We start from the raw sequence: 7,571 nt of genomic DNA, 5'->3' as shown, positions 1-7,571 counted from the left end.
TCGGGAAGAGGGCACCCTAGCCCTAATGTCGGAGATGGGGGGGGGGGGGGCCCTAACCCTAATGTCGGAAAGGGGGGACCCTAACCCTAATGGCGGAAAGTGGGTACCCTAACCCTAATGTCGGGAAGGGGGCACCCCAGCCATAATGTCAGACTGAGGGCACCCTAACCCTAATGTCGGGAAGAGGGCACCCTAGCCCTAATGTCGGAGATGGGGGGGGGGGGGCCCTAACCCTAATGTCGGAAAGGGGGGACCCTAACCCTAATGGCGGAAAGTGGGTACCCTAACCCTAATGTCGGGAAGGGGGCACCCCAGCCATAATGTCAGACTGAGGGCACCCTAACCCTAATGTCGGGAAGAGGGCACCCCAGCCCTAATGTCGAGAATGGGGGGGGGGGGGGCCCTAACCCCTAATGTCGGAAGGGGGACCCTAACCCTAATGGCGGAAAGTGGGTACCCTAACCCTAATGTCGGGAAGGGGGCACCCCAGCCATAATGTCAGACTGAGGGCACCCTAACCCTAATGTCGGGAAGAGGGCACCCCAGCCCTAATGTCGGAGATGGGGGGGGGGGGGCCCTAACCCTAATGTCGGAAAGGGGGGACCCTAACCCTAATGGCGGAAAGTGGGTACCCTAACCCTAATGTCGGGAAGGGGGCACCCCAGCCATAATGTCAGACTGAGGGCACCCTAACCCTAATGTCGGGAAGAGGGCACCCCAGCCCTAATGTCGGAGATGGGGGGGGGGGGGGGGCCCTAACCCTAATGTCGGAAAGGGGGGACCCTAACCCTAATGGCGGAAAGTGGGTACCCTAACCCTAATGTCGGGAAGGGGGCACCCCAGCCATAATGTCAGACTGAGGGCACCCTAACCCTAATGTCGGGAAGAGGGCACCCCAGCCCTAATGTCGGAGATGGGGGGGGGGGGGGCCCTAACCCTAATGTCGGAAAGGGGGGACCCTAACCCTAATGGCGGAAAGTGGGTACCCTAACCCTAATGTCGGGAAGGGGGCACCCCAGCCATAATGTCAGACTGAGGGCACCCTAACCCTAATGTCGGGAAGAGGGCACCCCAGCCCTAATGTCGGAGATAGGGGGGGGGGGGGGGCCCTAACCCTAATGTCGGAAAGGGGGACCCTAACCCTAATGGCGGAAAGTGGGTACCCTAACCCTAATGTCGGGAAGGGGGCACCCCAGCCATAATGTCAGACTGAGGGCACCCTAACCCTAATGTCGGGAAGAGGGCACCCCAGCCCTAATGTCGGAGATAGGGGGGGGGGCCCTAACCCTAATGTCGGAAAGGGGGGACCCTAACCCTAATGGCGGAAAGTGGGTACCCTAACCCTAATGTCGGGAAGGGGGCACCCCAGCCATAATGTCAGACTGAGGGCACCCTAACCCTAATGTCGGGAAGAGGGCACCCCAGCCCTAATGTCGGAGATAGGGGGGGGGGGGGGCCCTAACCCTAATGTCGGAAAGGGGGGACCCTAACCCTAATGGCGGAAAGTGGGTACCCTAACCCTAATGTCGGGAAGGGGGCACCCCAGCCATAATGTCAGACTGAGGGCACCCTAACCCTAATGTCGGGAAGAGGGCACCCCAGCCCTAATGTCGGAGATAGGGGGGGGGGGGGGCCCTAACCCTAATGTCGGAAAGGGGGGACCCTAACCCTAATGGCGGAAAGTGGGTACCCTAACCCTAATGTCGGGAAGGGGGGCACCCCAGCCATAATGTCAGACTGAGGGCACCCTAACCCTAATGTCGGGAAGAGGGCACCCCAGCCCTAATGTCGGAGATAGGGGGGGGGGGGGGCCCTAACCCTAATGTCGGAAAGGGGGGACCCTAACCCTAATGGCGGAAAGTGGGTACCCTAACCCTAATGTCGGGAAGGGGGCACCCCAGCCATAATGTCAGACTGAGGGCACCCTAACCCTAATGTCGGGAAGAGGGCACCCCAGCCCTAATGTCGGAGATGGGGGGGGGGGGGGGCCCTAACCCTAATGTCGGAAAGGGGGGACCCTAACCCTAATGGCGGAAAGTGGGTACCCTAACCCTAATGTCGGGAAGGGGGCACCCCAGCCATAATGTCAGACTGAGGGCACCCTAACCCTAATGTCGGGAAGAGGGCACCCCAGCCCTAATGTCGGAGATGGGGGGGGGGGGGGGCCCTAACCCTAATGTCGGAAAGGGGGGACCCTAACCCTAATGGCGGAAAGTGGGTACCCTAACCCTAATGTCGGGAAGGGGGCACCCCAGCCATAATGTCAGACTGAGGGCACCCTAACCCTAATGTCGGGAAGAGGGCACCCCAGCCCTAATGTCGGAGATGGGGGGGGGGGGGGGCCCTAACCCTAATGTCGGAAAGGGGGGACCATAACCCTAATGGCGGAAAGTGGGTACCCTAACCCTAATGTCGGGAAGGGGGCACCCCAGCCATAATGTCAGACTGAGGGCACCCTAACCCTAATGTCGGGAAGAGGGCACCCCAGCCCTAATGTCGGAGATAGGGGGGGGGGGGGGCCCTAACCCTAATGTCGGAAAGGGGGGACCCTAACCCTAATGGCGGAAAGTGGGTACCCTAACCCTAATGTCGGGAAGGGGGCACCCCAGCCATAATGTCAGACTGAGGGCACCCTAACCCTAATGTCGGGAAGAGGGCACCCCAGCCCTAATGTCGGAGATAGGGGGGGGGGGGGGGCCCTAACCCTAATGTCGGAAAGGGGGGACCCTAACCCTAATGGCGGAAAGTGGGTACCCTAACCCTAATGTCGGGAAGGGGGCACCCCAGCCATAATGTCAGACTGAGGGCACCCTAACCCTAATGTCGGGAAGAGGGCACCCCAGCCCTAATGTCGGAGATAGGGGGGGGGGGGGCCCTAACCCTAATGTCGGAAAGGGGGGACCCTAACCCTAATGGCGGAAAGTGGGTACCCTAACCCTAATGTCGGGAAGGGGGCACCCCAGCCATAATGTCAGACTGAGGGCACCCTAACCCTAATGTCGGGAAGAGGGCACCCAGCCCTAATGTCGGAGATGGGGGGGGGGGGGGGCCCTAACCCTAATGTCGGAAAGGGGGGACCCTAACCCTAATGGCGGAAAGTGGGTACCCTAACCCTAATGTCGGGAAGGGGGCACCCCAGCCATAATGTCAGACTGAGGGCACCCTAACCCTAATGTCGGGAAGAGGGCACCCCAGCCCTAATGTCGGAGATGGGGGGGGGGGGGGCCCTAACCCTAATGTCGGAAAGGGGGGACCCTAACCCTAATGGCGGAAAGTGGGTACCCTAACCCTAATGTCGGGAAGGGGGCACCCCAGCCATAATGTCAGACTGAGGGCACCCTAACCCTAATGTCGGGAAGAGGGCACCCCAGCCCTAAGGTCGGAGATGGGGGGGGGGGGGGCCCTAACCCTAATGTCGGAAAGGGGGGACCCTAACCCTAATGGCGGAAAGTGGGTACCCTAACCCTAATGTCGGGAAGGGGGCACCCCAGCCATAATGTCAGACTGAGGGCACCCTAACCCTAATGTCGGGAAGAGGGCACCCCAGCCCTAATGTCGGAGATGGGGGGGGGGGGGGGCCCTAACCCTAATGTCGGAAAGGGGGGACCCTAACCCTAATGGCGGAAAGTGGGTACCCTAACCCTAATGTCGGGAAGGGGGCACCCCAGCCATAATGTCAGACTGAGGGCACCCTAACCCTAATGTCGGGAAGAGGGCACCCCAGCCCTAATGTCGGAGATAGGGGGGGGGGGGGCCCTAACCCTAATGTCGGAAAGGGGGGACCCTAACCCTAATGGCGGAAAGTGGGTACCCTAACCCTAATGTCGGGAAGGGGGCACCCCAGCCATAATGTCAGACTGAGGGCACCCTAACCCTAATGTCGGGAAGAGGGCACCCCAGCCCTAATGTCGGAGATAGGGGGGGGGGGGGGCCCTAACCCTAATGTCGGAAAGGGGGGACCCTAACCCTAATGGCGGAAAGTGGGTACCCTAACCCTAATGTCGGGAAGGGGGCACCCCAGCCATAATGTCAGACTGAGGGCACCCTAACCCTAATGTCGGGAAGAGGGCACCCCAGCCCTAATGTCGGAGATAGGGGGGGGGGGGGGCCCTAACCCTAATGTCGGAAAGGGGGGACCCTAACCCTAATGGCGGAAAGTGGGTACCCTAACCCTAATGTCGGGAAGGGGGCACCCCAGCCATAATGTCAGACTGAGGGCACCCTAACCCTAATGTCGGGAAGAGGGCACCCCTAGCCCTAATGTCGGAGATGGGGGGGGGGGGGGCCCTAACCCTAATGTCGGAAAGGGGGGACCCTAACCCTAATGGCGGAAAGTGGGTACCCTAACCCTAATGTCGGGAAGGGGGCACCCCAGCCATAATGTCAGACTGAGGGCACCCTAACCCTAATGTCGGGAAGAGGGCACCCCTAGCCCTAATGTCGGAGATAGGGGGGGGGGGGGGCCCTAACCCTAATGTCGGAAAGGGGGGACCCTAACCCTAATGGCGGAAAGTGGGTACCCTAACCCTAATGTCGGGAAGGGGGCACCCCAGCCATAATGTCAGACTGAGGGCACCCTAACCCTAATGTCGGGAAGAGGGCACCCTAGCCCTAATGTCGGAGATAGGGGGGGGGGGGGGGCCCTAACCCTAATGTCGGAAAGGGGGGACCCTAACCCTAATGGCGGAAAGTGGGTACCCGAACCCTAATGTCGGGAAGGGGGCACCCCAGCCATAATGTCAGACTGAGGGCACCCTAACCCTAATGTCGGGAAGAGGGCACCCCAGCCCTAATGTCGGAGATGGGGGGGGGGGGGGCCCTAACCCTAATGTCGGAAAGGGGGGACCCTAACCCTAATGGCGGAAAGTGGGTACCCTAACCCTAATGTCGGGAAGGGGGCACCCCAGCCATAATGTCAGACTGAGGGCACCCTAACCCTAATGTCGGGAAGAGGGCACCCCAGCCCTAATGTCGGAGATAGGGGGGGGGGGGGGCCAAAACCCTAATGTCGGAAAGGGGGGACCCTAACCCTAATGGCGGAAAGTGGGTACCCTAACCCTAATGTCGGGAAGGGGGCACCCCAGCCATAATGTCAGACTGAGGGCACCCTAACCCTAATGTCGGGAAGAGGGCACCCCAGCCCTAATGTCGGAGATGGGGGGGGGGGGGCCCTAACCCTAATGTCGGAAAGGGGGGACCCTAACCCTAATGGCGGAAAGTGGGTACCCTAACCCTAATGTCGGGAAGGGGGCACCCCAGCCATAATGTCAGACTGAGGGCACCCTAACCCTAATGTCGGGAAGAGGGCACCCCAGCCCTAATGTCGGAGATGGGGGGGGGGGGGGGCCTAACCCTAATGTCGGAAAGGGGGGACCCTAACCCTAATGGCGGAAAGTGGGTACCCTAACCCTAATGTCGGGAAGGGGGCACCCCAGCCATAATGTCAGACTGAGGGCACCCTAACCCTAATGTCGGGAAGAGGGCACCCCAGCCCTAATGTCGGAGATGGGGGGGGGGGGGGCCCTAACCCTAATGTCGGAAAGGGGGGACCCTAACCCTAATGGCGGAAAGTGGGTACCCTAACCCTAATGTCGGGAAGGGGGCACCCCAGCCATAATGTCAGACTGAGGGCACCCTAACCCTAATGTCGGGAAGAGGGCACCCCAGCCCTAATGTCGGAGATAGGGGGGGGGGGGGGCCCTAACCCTAATGTCGGAAAGGGGGGACCCTAACCCTAATGGCGGAAAGTGGGTACCCTAACCCTAATGTCGGGAAGGGGGCACCCCAGCCATAATGTCAGACTGAGGGCACCCTAACCCTAATGTCGGGAAGAGGGCACCCCAGCCCTAATGTCGGAGATGGGGGGGGGGGGGGGCCTAACCCTAATGTCGGAAAGGGGGGACCCTAACCCTAATGGCGGAAAGTGGGTACCCTAACCCTAATGTCGGGAAGGGGGCACCCCAGCCATAATGTCAGACTGAGGGCACCCTAACCCTAATGTCGGGAAGAGGGCACCCCTAGCCCTAATGTCGGAGATGGGGGGGGGGGGGGGCCCTAACCCTAATGTCGGAAAGGGGGGACCCTAACCCTAATGGCGGAAAGTGGGTACCCTAACCCTAATGTCGGGAAGGGGGCACCCCAGCCATAATGTCAGACTGAGGGCACCCTAACCCTAATGTCGGGAAGAGGGCACCCCTAGCCCTAATGTCGGAGATAGGGGGGGGGGGGGGCCCTAACCCTAATGTCGGAAAGGGGGGACCCTAACCCTAATGGCGGAAAGTGGGTACCCTAACCCTAATGTCGGGAAGGGGGCACCCCAGCCATAATGTCAGACTGAGGGCACCCTAACCCTAATGTCGGGAAGAGGGCACCCCAGCCCTAATGTCGGAGATAGGGGGGGGGGGGGGCCCTAACCCTAATGTCGGAAAGGGGGGGACCCTAACCCTAATGGCGGAAAGTGGGTACCCTAACCCTAATGTCGGGAAGGGGGCACCCCAGCCATAATGTCAGACTGAGGGCACCCTAACCCTAATGTCGGGAAGAGGGCACCCCTAGCCCTAATGTCGGAGATAGGGGCGGGGGGGGCCCTAACCCTAATGTCGGAAAGGGGGGACCCTAACCCTAATGGCGGAAAGTGGGTACCCTAACCCTAATGTCGGGAAGGGGGCACCCCAGCCATAATGTCAGACTGAGGGCACCCTAACCCTAATGTCGGGAAGAGGGCACCCCAGCCCTAATGTCGGAGATAGGGGGGGGGGGGGCCCTAACCCTAATGTCGGAAAGGGGGGACCCTAACCCTAATGGCGGAAAGTGGGTACCCTAACCCTAATGTCGGGAAGGGGGCACCCCAGCCATAATGTCAGACTGAGGGCACCCTAACCCTAATGTCGGGAAGAGGGCACCCCTAGCCCTAATGTCGGAGATGGGGGGGGGGGGGGCCCTAACCCTAATGTCGGAAAGGGGGGACCCTAACCCTAATGGCCGGAAAGTGGGTACCCTAACCCTAATGTCGGGAAGGGGGCACCCCAGCCATAATGTCAGACTGAGGGCACCCTAACCCTAATGTCGGGAAGAGGGCACCCCTAGCCCTAATGTCGGAGATGGGGGGGGGGGGGGCCCTAACCCTAATGTCGGAAAGGGGGGACCCTAACCCTAATGGCGGAAAGTGGGTACCCTAACCCTAATGTCGGGAAGGGGGCACCCCAGCCATAATGTCAGACTGAGGGCACCCTAACCCTAATGTCGGGAAGAGGGCACCCCTAGCCCTAATGTCGGAGATAGGGGGGGGGGGGGGCCCTAACCCTAATGTCGGAAAGGGGGGACCCTAACCCTAATGGCGGAAAGTGGGTACCCTAACCCTAATGTCGGGAAGGGGGCACCCCAGCCATAATGTCAGACTGAGGGCACCCTAACCCTAATGTCGGGAAGAGGGCACCCCTAGCCCTAATGTCGGAGATAGGGGGGGGGGGGGGGCCCTAACCCTAATGTCGGAAAGGGGGGACCCTAACCCTAATGGCGGAAAGTGGGTACCCTAACCCTAATGTCGGGAAGGGGGCACCCCAGCCATAATG

This window comes from Melopsittacus undulatus, unplaced genomic scaffold, assembly GCF_012275295.1.
Source record: "Melopsittacus undulatus isolate bMelUnd1 unplaced genomic scaffold, bMelUnd1.mat.Z mat_scaffold_189_arrow_ctg1, whole genome shotgun sequence".
NCBI classification, from domain to species: Eukaryota; Metazoa; Chordata; class Aves; order Psittaciformes; family Psittaculidae; genus Melopsittacus; species Melopsittacus undulatus.
Note: the sequence above shows the minus strand (reverse complement) of the source record.